At 41.7% G+C, this 18,054-nt stretch overlaps 1 protein-coding gene across 1 annotated transcript in view; it reads right to left on the reverse strand.

Moving 5' to 3' along the window:
- RXRG (retinoid X receptor gamma) overlaps positions 1-18,054 on the reverse strand; it is a 195,545-nt gene that overhangs the window by 164,518 nt on the left and 12,973 nt on the right. The window lies entirely within an intron of this gene.

Consider the following 18,054-nt stretch of genomic DNA (forward strand, 5'->3'; position numbering starts at 1 on the left):
TTCCTTAAAGATCAAACAATTTAAGTGGAAGCTAAGGTTAATACTAATCAAATAGAGAAAAATATAAGGAAATGATAAGAGATAACATTAATGGAACGTGTCCATGGGCCGTCTTCACACTCCGTCTCATAGTTATCACAGCAATCCTATAATATTCATATTATTTTACCATAAAAATTTGAGGCCTGAACAGGTTAAACAACTGACTGAGGTCACCCAACTGGTAGCACAGCCTCCCAAAGTCCATGTTCTTTCCTTTACAGGAAATATAAATATTCAGCAGCACAACCAAGCGTTCATCATATAAGCCTGGCCATATAGAAGTGGCCACCACTTCCTGGGTCCATCCCAAGTGCCCAGCATTATGCCCAGCTTTATATGCATTTCCCCTGGGCTAATGTCGGCAACAACAAGGTCGGGTGATCATTGTTACCATCATTCTCCTGAGGCACGGAGAGATGAAGTCACCAGCTCACAATCACAGACAGTAAGAGCAGAGCAACTGCTGGGCCCGTGCCAAAGTCCATGCCCTGTGCACTCTGAGCTACTGTTTGTCACAAAGTACTAAACAGAACAGCCACGTGTACACAAGCACGTCCTGCACTCAGGCCTGGGAAAGGGAGAGAAGAGAGGGTCGGCTCAACCCAGGCCTCAAGACCCACTCCAGGTTTTCCTTTTTGCTCTACTCAGATCAAACTATGCTCATGTTCAAGACTCAGATCAAACCCCCAGCCATAAAGCTAGCTGTCTCTAAACCCCCAACCAGACCTGTTTTTACGTCTGCATTTCCACTGTGAATTGCATGTGACTCTAATCACCACTTGCCCCCCAGTTTGTTTGGTGCAATGCTTAAGAGATTGGTCTGGACTCAGGAGCCGGATCTCCATCCCCAATTCTGCACTTAGCACTGTGTGAACTTGGGCTTCCTACTTATAATGACCTTGAGAGCAGAGACCACTTGTCTTCAGTATTCTCCACTGACACAGCATAAAGGGTGATAACGTACACAAAATAAGTGTTTATTACTGCATTCTATTTAAATCCCAACCCACCAATCATTCCTACTTTGTCATTCAGAACTAAGAGTGACCATGGGCAAGTTATTTAACTTTTGTGTGCCTCAGTTTCTTCATCCGTAAATGGCAATCACTACAGTACTTATATAGGGATATTGTGAGACTGCAATGAATATCAGTTATAATAAGAATTTTGACAAACTTTTTATTATGGAATAATTTTAGACTAAGTTACAGAGATACACAGAGTTCTCATGTACCTCTCATCTAGTCCCCCTAATGTTATCTCACATTGCACTGGTAGATTTATCGAAGCTGAAAAACTTACATTGGAATACTGCTATTAACTAAACTCCAGACTTTATTGGTATTTCACTAGTTTTTTTTTTTTCCAATGCCCTTTTCTCTGTTCCAAGACCCAATCCAGGATGCCACATTTGCATTTAGGGTATTTTTAAAAATAATAACATGTCTAACATTTATTGGGCACTTCTGTATGCTTGGCATTGTTCTAAGTGCATACACACACACACACACACACACACACACACACACACACACTCTTCAACGAATTGAATCATCATAACAATCCTATGAGGTAGGCATTATTCCCGTCAGATCGTGAAACTGAGGTTTAAGAGGATAAGTAACTTGCTAAACATTTCACATCTAGTACGGCCAGAAGTGAAACCAGCTCTGTCTGACTATAGACTGTGTCCTCCAAATCACCAATCAATATTGTCTCTCAGGAATTTAAACTACCAAGGAAGTCTTGGCAAAAGAAATGTAAATTGCAGCTTTTCATGATAGCTTCTCCCCCCAAGATTTTGCCTGGATCTTCCAACAATGATTCATTCCACAAAAATGGACTGAGCGCCTACTCTGAGGATGCCTGAGAAGATCACAGTGAACGGGGCAGTCATGAAGCTCAGGAGCTTCCAGTTCAGTTTGCTGGAACAACAAGAAAACAGGCCATTTCAGGACAGTGGTAAGTGCAGGGCAGGCACAGTATTCTAAGGGGACACAGAGGAAGGGCATCTCAACCAGGAGGCAGTAGGGTGTCCTGGAGGGACAGGGTGTCCTCAGGGCTTCTCCTCTTAAACCTAAGCTGAGGCTTGAAAGTTGAGATTCACCAGGCAAAGTGATAAAGTGGATGTGGGTGACAAAAAGACATCCTAAGCAACAAGAACTGCATATACAAAGGCCTGGAAGTGGGGAAGAGCCTGGTATGCCATTATAACTAGAATAGAGAGAGTGTAAGGGAAGGAAGGGAAGAGAAACAACGTTAGAGAAGCAAGACCAGATCCTAAAGGGCCTTTTATATTCCTTGTGTTGGTCAGGATTATGATAGGCTATGCTACAATAACAAATTAACCCCAAAGTTTCATTGGCTTACCACAACAAAGAGTAATTTGTCATTCATACAGAGCCCCATGTGGGTAGGGAGCGCTCCTCCACCCTGTAGCTCCAGCATCTAGAACATGGCCTCAGAGGTCCACTCCAGAAGAGAAAAGAGAGGCAATAGGCAAACAACTTGTAACTGCTGGGCCTGGAAATGACACGTCACTTCCATTCACATTTCCCATGGTCCCAACCTTACTGCAGGGAAACGTAGTCTGTGTGCCAAGAATGCTATGGAAAACTAGGAATTGTCTCTGCCCCACCAGAAGAAGATACTGGAACTTGCTCCTGAAGTACACTCAAGAGTTCTCATGTAAGCATGAGAACCACCAAGTCTAATTAATTTGTGTTTGAGAAAACTCACTCTGGCTGTAAGGTGAAGAAGAGACCAGAGGGAGGCATGAAAGGAAACCAGGAGACTAGCCGTATTACGATATTCTAGTGGGGACCTGGGGGAGAGGGTGGTAAACTGACCAAGGGCAGTGGCAGTGGGAACAAACAGAACCAGATGAATTTGCGAGGTTATGTCAGAGGTAGAGTTGGCAGAATTTCATGAGTAACTGGATATGGGAGGTCGGAGAAGAATTAATGGAGGCAGGATTCAGGAAAAGAAGAAGGAGTTAAGGAGAGTGCCCAGATTTCTGATTTGGACAGCCAGGTGGCTGACAGCTTCAGTCACCACGGCAGAAAGAACCACCACATGGCATACTGGATGCAAAAACATGCCAGGCAACAAAATACGGGGAAGGGATAGGGGGAAGATGGAGGGTTAAATCCTCATTCTCTCAGTGGAAAGTCAATAGTTGGTGCCTAACACCGCCAAAAAATCAAATAGGACCAATAAAAGCATACTTTTTAGACATATCGAAAGAATCAGCAAAAAGAGTTCCAGGTGCTTGCCTCTGGAGAGAAGAAAACGCTGGGACAAAGAATGGAAGACTGCTGTTTCATAAAAAATGTTGTACAACTGCTACTCTTTAAATAAACTATGTATATGTGTATTTGATAAAAATTGTTTTTTTAAAGGAAAGGCCAGCTGGTCTGGGATGTTGCTCCTTTCCTCCCAGAGGAGTCTTTTGTCTTTAACCACCTTAAACGGCAGGGTGTCCATTGTGATTACAAAGGGTAGGGCACTAGTCAATGGGACACTCATACCACCTGCCGCATTTCCTCACTTGCAATATGCCCCTACACTTAATTCTCAGAAAAAACAGGGAGGGTTTTTTTTGTTTTGTTTTGGTTTTTTGTTTGTTTTTTTTTTTTGAGATGAAGTCTCACACTGTCACCCAGGCTGTAGTGCAGTGGTGCAATTTTGGCTCACTGCAATCTCTGCCTCCTGGGTTCAAGCAATTCTCCCGTCTCAGCCTCCCAAGTCACTGGGACTACAGGCATGTGCCACCACGCTCAGCTAATTTTTTTTTTGTATTTTTAGTAGAGACGATCTCCTGACCTCATGATCCGCCAGCCTTGGCCTCCCAAAGTGCTGGGATTACAGGCGTGAGCCACCGTGCCCGGCCAGGGAGGGTTTTTTGGGGAGACCATGCTTGACCTACATCTTGAAAAATCATAGAATTTCACACAGGAAGGAGCATTTCAAATGGATGGTAAGGATGAGAGCATGGAGGTATGGCAAACAGATGTGTTAGGGAAAGAGTTGTAGTTGTGTTTGGAGCCTGGAAGACAAATGAAGGTGACTAGAAGATGGAGACAGAAGAGCAATCAGGGAGCTGATGAAACTGGTGCATGTTTCTCCAAAGAAGGTTCATGGACCCACCTCAAGATCCTAAGGGTCTCTCAGTCCTTCAGATGCTCAGGGTGGGCAGTATCTTGCATGTTAATAAGTTCACGAGCTGAATTTCATACACACGAAAATTTGAGAAACACAAGTCAAGCAAGAGGATAAAGTCCTGAAATAAGGTCATGACAGTGTGAATGGGAGGAGGAGATTGTCATCAGACCCAGGGTCTCTTGGGTCCAGAGCTAGCCTTGGCCAACAGGTCAGATAAAGTGGCTCTTCTGCCTGCAAAGAAATGCAGATGGTGGGGAACCAACAATGCCCTACAGCTCCTGCCCACCTTTGACTTTCATTCCTGCCTTAGTGCAAGTCCTCTCACTACATATGATACAGGGAAGAAGTATTGATTTCGAGTCTCAGCTTTTCCACTCTGCATGTAATCTGAAAAAAAAAAAAAAAATCACTTCATTGCTTGGGTCTCAGTTTCCCCAACTGTAAAATGAGGTGGTTGGACTAGATTACCTCAAAGGCCACCTCTAAATCTAAGCTTCTGAAAACAACTCTGGATAATATCCAGAACGCAAAAGAAGCTCCTGAAAATCAAAAAGAAAAATACAGAACTCCAATAGAAAAAATTGGCTAAGGACATGAACGGGCAATGGATAGGAGAAGAAAAAAAACTAGCAAGCATATAAAAAGGCACTGACACTCATCAGTAATCAGAGAATGCAAATGAAAACAATAGATGTCACTGTGTCCCCATTAGATTTGCAAAGCTTTGAAATTTGGATGTCACATTTTGGCAGGGATATTAGACTGTAGGAACCCTCATGCCTTGCTGAAGGGACTCTAAATGGGTGCAGCCAGTCCAGAGAGTCATCTGGCACTACTAAGTTAAATTCAGTGTATGTGTAGACTGAGTTTAGACACACACTGAATTTAACTTAATAGTGCAAGTCTACTTGTTACTGGGTATTTCTGCACAGAAATGATCACACAAGCCCACAAGGGAACATACGAAGACGCCCATTGCAGCATTATTTGTAATGGCAAGGGGTTGGAAGAGTGACTAGGGAAAATTCGTGGACTACTATAGGACCATTAGAAATAAATACCTAGGGATACATATAGCAACAAGATGAATACAGCTGAGTAGGTAAAAAAAAGAATAAATACAATGAGAACACTCTATTAACACTCAGCATCCTGAAATGACTCCATTTCCTTCACAATAAAAGCCAAAGTCTTCACAATGTCCCACCAGGCCCTAAATGATGTGCCTCCACCCTCTCTCCTCCACCCCTTTACATCACTCATGTCACCTTCTATCACTACGCTGTTGCTAACTCTGCCCAGCCTCACTGGCCACCCCACTGCCGTGAAAAGATATGGGGCATTGATGCTGCCACAGAGCCTTTGCACTGGCTCTTCCCTCTGCCTAGGCTTGTAACCCTTCAAAGTCCCCTAAACATACATTCACACTCCTTCCCGCTTCCCCTGCTCAATTTCTAACTTAGACAATAATCAACTGTAATAACTAAATTGTATCCTACTCTAAAAGGCAGTAAGTACCATCTTCTCACCCCCACCTTTGCCTCTAAAATATAAGCTCCCTGAGAATGGGAATTTTTGCTTGTTTTGTTCACTGATGTCTCCCAAAGACAAGAGCAAAGCCTGTCACAAAAGAGGCACTATTTTAAATACACTTTTAAACACATTATATGAATGTGCATGCAGAAAATGATGAGCAGGAATTGGAGGTAAAGAGGATTAAAATAAGAGAGGAGCCTAGCCTAGAACAAGGATAACACACCGTTAAGGGAGGTTTCTGAGTAATTCAACCTTCCGTACCTGAGGTTACCAAAGTGGGAGGGGGAAAGGAGTGTCTGGTCACCACCCCTGAGCCCATCTGTTAAAGTTTCTCTTTTTGCCAGCTCTTTGCAAAGCCCATCTACACAGTAGCTGTTTCTGAGATTGCAAGGTCGTGACTGGGCTGAGAATTCCTCACGAGTAACCCTTCCATGTGCAACCCCAGCCACCTCCCTGCATTTCCTCAACACAGGCCCACCTGAGGAAGAAAGGCCTGGGCTCCATACAGAACACTACCTAAAAATTTTAGAGTGATTTCCAACCCACAAATCATTCTGCAACTTTGAAAGATATTGCTGTCCCCATGGTATGGGTTAAAAAAAACTAAGGCTTAGAAAAATTTGTGGTTGTCCTGTTTCACTGGCTAGTCCCTGGCAGAACTGAGACGTTCAGCAACCCAGGTCTTCCTGACACCATGTTTCACATTTTCTCTACAACTTACTCTCCCACTACATACAGATAAAAAGATTTCCATGTTAGGGAAATTAGCATAAGAAGTTTTTCCAAATCTGATTGTGCATGACCCTGTTCTCAGCTCTTTCCTGTTTCTAAGTAACTGTTCTTCATCTCCAGGCTAGGATGCAAATTCAAAACCGGTGGATTTCAGACAGTCTGTCTAAAAGCTAATGTTAGAAAATAAGGCCAAACAAATCATCTATTACTATTAAGACTTTAAAAGGATTATCCACTCTTTGCAAGGAGCCAGATGGTGGAGACCGCACACTGGCAATCAGATCTGCAATAATAGTTCTGATACTACTGAGGAGTACAGAGGAAGCACTGAGAATGTGGGGAAATCTCAACGCAAGACCCCGTGTTTGACAAGAATCAGTTGATGAAAGGGTGAGGGCTGGCTGATGTTTTAAGCAGGCCGACTATTTAGGCCAAGAGATTAACATTTAAGAACAACAGCCAGGTGCAGTGGCTCACGCCTGTAATCCCAGCACTTTGGGAGGACGATGGGGGCAGATCGCCTGAGGTCAGGAGTTCGAGACCAGCCTGACCAACATGGGGAAATCCTGTCTCTACTAAAAATACAAATTAGCCAGGCGGTGCCTGTAATCCCAGCTACTCGGGAGGCTGAGGCAGGAGAATCGCGTGAACCTAGGAGGTGGAGGTTGCAGTGAGCTGAGATCGCACCACTGCACTCTAACCTGGGCAACAAGAGCAAAACTCTGTCTAAAACACACACAAAAAAAGAAACAACAGACTCAGGTATATAACTTAGTGTTTACTTGCATGTCACTCCTCAGACTCGTTTAAGTGACTCTGGGCTCATTCTCATTCAGCAAAATGGATCAGGGCTGGTCCATACCCATGGCTTCTAGCTCTTCTTCACCCCTGTTTAACTTGGCACAGTGCAGTACACATGGCAGGGGCTCCATAAAGCTCCCTGAATTACAGGCTCACTGAAACTCATACTGCAATAACTTACACTGAAGCGCTGAAACCTTGCAAGTCTCCTACTAAGAAAGCCTCTCAGGGATTACCAGTTTCCAATGAAAATCTCCTTAGGCTGATCTAGTCTTAACCCCTCACCCCACCCAACAAACAAGTAAAAAGAAATACAATATAATGACAAGTATTATTGACATGCTTAGACATTTCCTCACGAGTGACACGAGGCTTGAACACATTATAATCTCCGTTATTCTCCTTTTCCCTCAAATTAAAATGGGAATTAAACTCACCTTGCGGTTCTAAAAGTTAGAGACTCTTTTTATAAAGGACTTTAATGTAATTCCTGGCACAAATTAGGTCTCAAAAAAAATGGTGGCTTTGGGGAGAGAATGAGCCACCTTAGCACCCCACACACAAGAATGCTCTCTTTCGGATAGACTCATAGCACTCGGGTTTCGTTCTTGCTTGACACCACCAGCTACATAATCATAAGCAAATCATTTCATCTCCCTAGGCTTCAATTTCTTTATTAGTAAAAATAAAGGTTGTGAGCTAGAGCTCTGATATTCCTCCTACCTCCAATTTTTTATGCTTGTTATTATGGGGTTTAGTTTAAAAGAGGTCCTCAAGTGGAGCATCTTGGTTTTTCTAAGCCTTAACTGGGCTTCTGCACAATTTTTTTGAGGTCAAAAGAACTTTTAAAAGTTGTTTGGAAAAATGAGATGGTACCCTACCCTAAGACTTTGCACCCCAAGCAGAGAGTCACAAAAGCAAATAATAATATCATAAGATGCATTCTACACACATAAGTATATATATAGACTTCTTTAGACCACAGAAGAGAAGAGAACTCTCTCAGTCTGGAGAAGCTGAGGAGTGTTTCGACGAGGAGACATCTGAGCTGGGATTTCAAGGATGGACGTCAGGAAAAAAAACACTTCAACTGAGGAAAGCATGTGCAAAGTCCCCAAGGCAGGTGACAGCATGACATCTTCAGGGATTTGAAAGAAGAGAGCATTGAAACTGCAATATAGGCAGTAAGAAGAGTGGTGCAAAATAAAATGGGAGAGACAAGAAAAGGCCAGATCAGCAGGGCCATGGAAAGGGTTTTGGTCTTTATCCTAAAAGCTACTCAAAGTCATTGAAGTTTAAGCCAAAAGAAGATATGACCAAATTTGAATTTACATAAAAAGACTCCGACTAGAAGAAAAAAGAAAGGATGTAGAAAGAGTTGGGGAGGGAGATGTTACAATAGCCAGATGAAAGAGGATCACGGTTTGGTGGTAGCAGTAGGGATGGGGAGAAGTGGCTGATAACAGAGGCCCCAAGGAGATAAAGAGAAGAGAATCTGTAGATGGATCGGATAGGAGAGTAAGGGAGGAGGAGGTACTAAGAATGGATTCTAAGTGTTTGCCATGAATAACCGGCTGGATGGCCTGGTGCTTGAGGGCACACTTACAGTGACCAAAGTTAAGTCTTACTGTACTGAGATTTATGGGGAAATCATAGCAGAGATGTCGAGCAGGCAGTAGGCTCTATGGGTCTGGGACTCTGAGGTATCTGTGCTGAGAATGTGGAAATAAGAATCATCAGAGAGTACTTAACTGAAGCCATGGTTATGTATAAGGTCACCTGTAGAAGAGCATAGAATAAGAAGAGAAATGGGCCTATGAAAGTCTTGAGAATGCCAGCAGTAAAGAAGGATGAGTCACAAGTGGCTGAGAATAAGAGGTTGGAAGAGAAAAAGGAAATCTTTTCTCAGATATTGACAAATTATCTTTCAGCAGCTCTTAAGTAAGAAAAACCAAAAAAAGAGACAAACTTCCATAGCCAAAGGGAAAGACAGAAATGAAAAGGCTCAGATATTCCATGTATGCAATGATCAATACTTGTATTACCAAGAATTGCCTCTATTAATATTCTTACTTGCTAAGATTACGCTATTCATTTACAAAGCTCCTACCATGTTTCCCTTTAGGTGAACTACACTTACCTACCCAGTGACTCTGAGCTTGACCACATGATCATAAATGTGAGCAAATGTGACACGCGCCATGGCCAAGCAGAGACTTTATTACATTTACATGGACTGGCTCCAGCCCTCTTGCGTTTCTGCCACCGTAAGAACAGCATGTTCCTTCAACCAGGGTCCTGCACTAAAAAGATACAAAGGGCAGAACCCAACCCAGCAAAGTCCAGCAAAGCCCTCATGTGACATAAGCAACACATAAACTAATGTGATTTTTTTTTATTTTATAGAGTGAAGGTCTCACTCTGTTGCCCAGGTTGGAATGCAGTAACCCAGACCTGGTTCACTGCAGCCTTAAACTCCTGGGCTCAAGTGATCCTCTTACCTCAGCCTTCCAAGTAACTGGGACTCTAGGTGTATGTCACCGTGCCCAGCTATTTTTTATTTTTTATAGAGATAGGGGTCTCACTGTGTTGCCTAGGCTGGTCTCAAAATCCTAGCTTCAAGCAATTCTCCCACCTTGGCCTTCCAAAGTGCTGGGATTATAGACAGAAGCCACCACACCTGACCTGAATGTGATTTTTAGTGGCTAAGCTTTAGGGGCTATTCGTTACTGCAGCAAATGCTAACTAATATACTTGTCCACAGTAAGATATCTTTGACACTAAATCTACTTAAACTCTATTCCAAAGGAGAAATGGTACTATTTGTCTAGATTGTATTATATACCTGGTACTAATGAGTGATTTATAGATATTATCTCATCTTAATCCTCATGACAATTATTTTCACCATTTTACATGAGCAAATAGGCTCAGTTAAGTTAAATGCATTTCTCAGGATCACAAAGCTAGCAAATAAATAATGGAAATGGAACAAAAGTTCATCTAACTGATTCCAAAGCCCATACATTCTCTATATTGCCATATTAATGAATCTCCTAGTAATCAAAACTAAGTCTCCCACATGGGAAACAAGTCACGTTAGTACATTGTGCTGTATTATTAATAGTTGTGCTGCTGTTCAGCAAGTCAAGAGTAACCAGCAGGAGAATATTTACAGCCTCAGATCCGAAGCTCATATGGCCACAAGCTTCACCTTCCTCTCACAAACTATCACAGCTGAGAAATGGAAGTCTTATAGCTTGAAACCTGGTGAAATGTGGTGCTCAAGTCAGGTCACACTAAAACATCGGAAACAAATAGCCAGGTGACTTTTTGTAATAGCTCCCTACGATCACCCTTTATGAATTCGGCTTGGGTTTCCCACCTGATCCTCAGTAACGGGAGTCATAACTACCTTGCTGAATCTTGAGGCAAAGTTAAACCTTTAACATGTTAAATAACAAGGAGAAGCAAGATACAGTAATCACTCATCAGTGCCCATTCGTCCATTGAGGAGTTACATGTCCTGCTTGGAATTTACTGCTGCCTTGCAGATCCCCTTATGAGACCTTGTGGGGTCAGTGAGTGTGTGGAGAAATAGTGACAAAGCATAAGCTTTGAGGTCAAACAAATCTGTGTTTAAATCCTGCTCTGCCTCTTATCCACTTTGTGATCCCAGGAACTTGACTTTATTTCTCTGAACATCAGTTTTCTTGGTGTAAAATGTGGGTGATAGTAGCTAATTCAATTAGTTGTTTGGAGATAAATTGAACTGGAACATTCACTTCTTCTTCACTGTGGATCATCAGCTTCTGTCTTGGGCTGCAAAAAGACTCTGCAGCTAGGACTAGTGTCCTGAAGGCAGCATCTCTTCTCGATGCCTGCCCTCCCTTTTAATGGCATGCAAAATGCTATATAATCATCATCACAGGCACCAACAAGGTCAGGCAGCAAATCGTGAACACCCACTCTATACCAACATTTTTCTAACTCTAATGCTCACAACCTCAACGCAAAAACAAATTGTATTACATTCATTTTAGAGGTCAGCAAACTGAGGTTAAGTGGCTTGCCACAGCTCGGAGCTGGTCCTCCTGACGCCCAGGCCCTTGCCTTTCTCACTTGGCACACCGCCTCCGCTCTTAGTTGCTCAGCTGGTTCTCTCTCTCCATTGTTTTCAGTGAGACCTCTGAGAAAAAAACAAATATCCCTGGCAGGACCACACAAACTCACAAGAAGGTATTGATTGTAAGATTTGTACACCAAAAATTAAAGTCATTGCTCAGAAAAATTAAAGTAAACCTGTATTAAGGGAGAAACACTTCATTCATGGACTGGAAAGCTCAACCTCGTTAAAGTAGCAGTAATTCCCCCAAACTGATCTACAGGTTCAACAACACACACACACAAAATCCCAACAAGGTGGTTTTTTTTTTTTTTTTTTGCAGAAATTAAAAAGCTGATTCTAATATTTAAATGGAAATACAAATGACTCAGAGTAGCCAAAACAATTTGGAAATAAAAACAAAGTTGGAAGACTTAACTGAAAAATGTATCATAAAGCTACAGTAATCAAGACAGTGTAGCAGTGACCATAAAGATAAACATACAAATCATTGGAACAAAATTGAGAGTCCAAATATAACCCCTTATATTTATGGCAAATTAATTTTCAACAAAGGCACCAAGACAATTCAAAGGGAAAAGGGTAATCTTTGCAAAAATAGTACTGGAGCAAATGGATATCTACATGCAAAAAGATTAATGTACATCCCTGCTCATACCATACAGAAAAATTAACTCAAAATTAATCACATACTTAAAGTAAGAGCTAAAACTATAAAAATTTTAGAAGAAAATCTAAAATCTAGGAGAAAGTCTTCTTGATCTTGGGTAGGCAAATATTTCTTAGATAGGACACTAAAAGTATGACTCAAAAGGGAAAAAAAAAATCACATGTGGACTTCATCAAACTTAAACACTTCAAGCTTCAAAAGACATTATTAAGAAAGTGAAAGAACAAGCCACTGAGAAAATATTTCCAAATCATCTCTAATAATGTACTTATCCAGAATACGTAAAGAATGCTTACAACTAAATAATAAGACAAGCAAACCAATTTGAAAATGAGTATAAGATATGAAGAGACATTTAGACAAAGAAGATAGATGAATGATAATCCCATGAAAAGATGCCAATGTTATTGATTATTAAGGAAATGTAAATTAAAACCATAAGATACCACTGTATACCCACTAGAATCAGAAAAATAGACAATCACAAGAGTTGGCGAGGATGTAGAGAAGTTAAAAGCTTTATGCATTATGGTGAGAATACAAAATGGTATAACCACTTTGGGAAACAATTTGGCAGTTTCTGAAATATAAATTTACCATACAACCCAGTGGGTTCACCCCTAGCTATTTATCCGAGAGAAATGACAGCATATGTCCACACAAAAACTTGTACACAATGTTCACAGCAGCATTATTTACAATAGCCAAAAAATAGAAATAATCCAAATGCCCACTAACTGATGAATAAATAAATAAAATGTGGCATATCCACACAATGAACGATTCAGGGAAAAAAAATACTGATACATGCTACAACATGAATGGACCTTAGGAACATTAAAGAAGTTAGATACCAAATGCTACATATTGTATGATTCCATTGATACAAAATATCCAATAAACAAAAAACTATAGAAACAGAATGCAGATTCTTGGTTGCCTGGATCTGGGGCTGGAAGCAGGAACTAACTCCAGATTGGTACAAGGAATTTCTGGGGGATGATGGAAATATTCTAAATCTGGATTGTGGTAATAGTTGCACAGCTCTGTAAATTTACGAAACCTCATTGAATTGTTCACTTAAAACAGATGAAATTTATGGCATGCAAATTATACCTCAATAAACCTGTTTTTTAAAAGCTCTTAATTTGTTCCTTTGCAAAATATCAGAAACAAGGCAAAGGAGGCAGCCTGATAAGTCTCCTCTCCAGCCTTTCTCCTTCGTGTCCTCTGGGAAGGACACCTGAGTTTCTATCTCTCCACACGAAGAACTGTCTCCCTGAGCAGCCTACAGCAGCTGTACTGGACTTCTTTGCCTAGAGACTTAGTGGCCCCAGTTCAGGCTTCTGGCAGCAAAGCTCACCTTGCAGAAATACTATAACAGTTATAAATACTTTAGGTCCTTAGAGAGCTCTGTCAGTTCTCTGCTATGGCACTAGTGACCTAGGGCAAGGGAAACTTCTATTCCAAGGTATACTGAGTGTCAGTGAGCAAGGCTGCAAGGCATTCTAGCATCATAACCTGTCTCTTTAATGGCATGGCTTGGACCCTTAAAACATCCATTCACTATTAAAAGCTAATTCCTACAAGCTAATTGCAGCCAACACCCCAGAAAAACACACTGGATGCAGGTAATTCAAACCAAAGTCCATTCATCAGGTGAAGGGGCTGGGGAAACCTGACTTCAGAACAGGGAAAGGTTCTTAACCTCAGTTGCATAATTAAACTACCTGGTAAGCTTTTTTAAAATACTATATCAGGTATAGTATTTTTTAGTAAGTCCTAATCACCCACAGAGATTTGGATTTAACTGGCCCATGTGGCTTAATGTCTGTGTTGTTTTTAAGCTCCTCAGGCAATTATCCTACTCATCCAGGGCTGCAAATCCTGGACAGGTTTCTTCTACCTATTTTCTACCAGTCTCATTCAAAGCCTAAAATGCACCACTCCTTGGAAAAAAACTTTCCTCCCCATTAAAGGACTTTCCTCCCCATTTAAGTAAGAGCAACAGGAGAAAGATGGCTGAATGTCAGATAACAGGATGTTGTCATTTGCAGTGTAGATGCTGCCAATTTATCTCAATTTATCCCACATGAGTTTATGTTGAAGGTATTGATTTATATGTCCTTAATCATGACACCTGAAGGAAGGGCTAATACTAATAACATAACTGATAGTGGAGAGGCTGAAAGAAAAAAAGAGTCTTTATTTTCAGTATTCAAGGACTTTTCTCTACAATAGGGAGCAAGAATAAAATTAATTAGCATCCAGTACAGTAGTAACACACATTAAATATTAAAAGAAATAAGCAAGCATGAATCTCAGACATCAGCAATGGTGAGAATTTGGGACAGAGTTCCCTGCTGGCTTGAGTGGACAGGAAAAGCTTTGTGGAGGGGGCACAGTTCTAGCTGGGCCTTGTAGGACCAATAGAATGTGAATTGGGAAAGTGAAGGAACAAAAAATAAAAATCACCCAATAACAGTAATTGCAATAGCCATTTACCATACTCCACGTACTCTCATTTCAAGCATCCTTTCCTTTAAACCTCACAACCACCTTATGATCCTCATTTTACAGATGAGAAAGTGGGAGATTAGAGAGCTTTAAAAAATTGCCCAAGTTCACAGTCAGCAAGCAGGATTTAAACCCATGTAACCTGACTTCAGAATCCAGGTAGGCAGGCCAAGGCAGAAAGACAGAAAGGAATCCCCCACTTGTGTGATGTTGTGCTAAGAAGGTTGGGTTCTTGTCACCAAAAGCCCAGAAGAGAAGAGAAAACTGCCTAACTAGGACAAGGTCGGATCATTCACACAGCTCTACCCAGATATTAAGCCAACTGCAACAAGGAGAGCTGAATCAAAAGTGAACCAAAAAGGGATTTCCTTTTTTAGAAGCACAAGATGATAAAAGCATCAAATAGGTGAGCATGACTAGGGAAGCACAGGTCCGGAGGTTCCCAAGGGGTGAAGTTTCACCAGAGGCTGTGAAAATGCTGAGAGCTGAGACTGGAAAAGAGTCACTAGGCATGAGTCTATGTTCTACCCATCAAGGACTCTCCAGGATGCTGTGAAGGGCGCAAGAGCTAGAAAGGCAGAGACTGTGTGGAGGACATTCACAGGAAGTCCACAGAGGCAGCACAGAATGTTGAGGCAAATAGCTGAGCCTGCCTGCCTGCCTTAGATGAATTACATGTTTCAAAATGCCTAGTTGTAAAGTAGTCAAAAAGTACTAGGCACCCAGTGTACCCGGGAGCATGACGATGGAAGTGTCTGTGAAAGGCACACAAAATACGTAAATTCTGACTGCAAGAAATGCATACTTTTGTCAGACAGGAAACATACACACAGAAATAGAGCATGAATAGTTGTGATTTCCTCGAGTCATTAGAACCAAGTGACAGAAGCTGCGATGATTTTGGCTTTTCCCAATACTGCAATCCAAGAACAAGCAAAACACCAAGAAAGAAATAAAGGCAAAAAGAAGAAAGAGAGAAAGAGAGGAAAGGAAGAAGGGAAAGAGGGAGAGAATAGAAGGCAGGAGAGAAGAAAGGGAGGGAGGGAGGGAGAACCAAATTCATACAAGAAATTCATTCAGAGCGATGTTAAAGTGTGAACCACGTACCGTCTGCATCAGAGTCACCCTAGGTGCTTCATAACAAGGCAGACCCCTGAAGCGGGGCTTGGGAATCTGAACCGTTACCAGTCCCCCCAGAGATGCTTAGGCACTCTGATGTCAGAGAACCACTAGTCTGGACACTGCCTATGGCCAGTCCATGTGCTCAGACCCCTGCACCTGCTGCTACATCTCCAGCTACCAACCTTTACCTGACAATCTCATGTTCAGAAGAGTTGTCCTGAGGTGAGACAAAGTCCCGAGTCATCAGATAAAGAGGAAATTATGTTCATAATTTGTCATGGGCTTTGCAGTGAGGCAGACTCCAGTGGAAAGCCCAGTTCTGCTTCTTCCTAGCAGAGACTTTAGGGAAATCACTTAAACCCACTGAACGTCAGGGTCCCCATCTGTAAAATCCTCACAGGATTATTGGGAGGGTGATCAGGTAGGAACCATGGCTTTCTCTCAGCTGCCTTTTATTTGCTGACTTTTTAGATGAGATGTATTAGTCAGCCACAGTCTCATGTGCCTGTAGCCCTAGCTACTTGGGAGGCCAAGCCAGAAGGACAGCTTGAGTCCAGGATTTCAAGGCTGCAGTGTGCTATAACTGTAACTATGAATAGCCACTGCACTCCAACTTAGGCAACAGAGTGAAACCCCATCTCATCTTAGATTCTTCAAATCCTAACCGTAGTTAGACATTAGATATAGAACGCCTGTCCTGGCCTCAACTAATGGAGAAAAAATGCCCTTCAAGTGTTTCCTCTATCCTCAAAACATTCTGCTTACATCAACAGCCTCCAGGCCTTTGCACATGCATGTCTTTCTTTATGAAACACATACACACGCACATCTCTACACCCTGCTTATTTTATAAATCCATATTCATCCTTCAACTTCTTGCTTAAGTATCACTGCTATTTTAAAACTTCCCAGACACCAGCCTGCCCCAACTCACCCATTCCCACTGCAGGGACAGCTCCTAGAACCTGAACAAACTCCACAAGTCTGATCTTGCTTCATTATGATGACTGACCTTCTGGTTTCTCCCCAACAACCACTGGTTCTCTAAAAAGCAATACTTTGTAACTCTAGCACCTACTATCATGCCTAGTGTCTAGCAAGTATACACAATTTATTGAGTTAATATATTCCACATGTAAAATATAAAATTATGACACTGATTGCTAAAACGGTATATAACTTATACTGTTGTTTTCAAACGCCAGTTTAAGCCAGAGGGAAAAACAAATAATCACACTAGTTTGGTCTTCTTTTTTAATCTGAATGAGAATTACTTGGCTTTATCCCCTACCTAATTCATTAGATTTGGCTCTGAACTGTAGAATCCACCTCATAAGCGGAACATTTGCCACCATCAAGAATATTAAGAGGACTCTCTCTGACTTTAGAGACAATTCAAGTCAGTGCAATGAACACTAAGCTAAGTACTGAAACTCTACAAAAAGAATCTTTCCAAAAACATAGCCTCCCTGATGGAACTAGAGCTCTCTTCCAAAGATGCTACCTTCTTGTCTGGCTGACAAGCTCTTCCCCAGACCATCACTTGGTGTGTCTGTTTTTATCTTAATTCTAACACAAAGAGTAAGAGCCCCATGTCTACCCCTGGGTGCTGCCCAAGCTGACCTTGCTGCCCCAAGCCCAAAGTGCCCCCTTTATGGATCACTGCCCATCTCCTTCCCCACCCATGCCTGAGTTTACCTTTACATTCAAGTCATTAATGGTCATTTCTCAAAATTCTACTCAATTAATAGCTACTATTTACTGGTGGCTCAGTGTGTGAGATGCCCTATCAGGGGTTTTATAGACACTCTAGCATCTTAAATCCCAAACAGCCTATGACCAAGTGTTATAAGTATCCTCATACAAGTAACTGAATAAGTGATGGAACCAGGTGTGACTTCAAAGCTCATGTTGATTGTGGAGGTATACATCTTCCATTAGCTCATTAAATATTCACTTAATACTATATGGATGTGGTGTTATTATCTCAGTTTACAGATGAGGGAACCAAAGCATAGCAAGGTCATAAGACTTCTCAGACTAGTTCCAAATGATTTAAGCCCTTCCAGTTACTCCTATCTCTTGAGGTCTGTGCTGATGACTATCTTGCTAACATAGACAAAATTGCAGCCAACCAGGAAGAGGCCAGGCTGAGAGGTGAAGACAGATGGGCCCTCAAGACACAATCAAGCCTTACGAATATACCTATGGTCTTCTCAGTCACATGAGGAATTAAATTGCCATTTTTACTTTAGTTTGACTGGCTATAGTCTGAGAATTTATGTTCAAATCCTAATCTTCCAGGTGATGGTATTAGCTAAGAGGTAGGACCTTTGGAGAGGTG

Source organism: Aotus nancymaae, unplaced genomic scaffold (genome assembly GCF_030222135.1).
Source record: "Aotus nancymaae isolate 86718 unplaced genomic scaffold, 86718_ANA_hifiasm-v0.15.2.pri h1tg000108l, whole genome shotgun sequence".
NCBI classification, from domain to species: Eukaryota; Metazoa; Chordata; class Mammalia; order Primates; family Aotidae; genus Aotus; species Aotus nancymaae.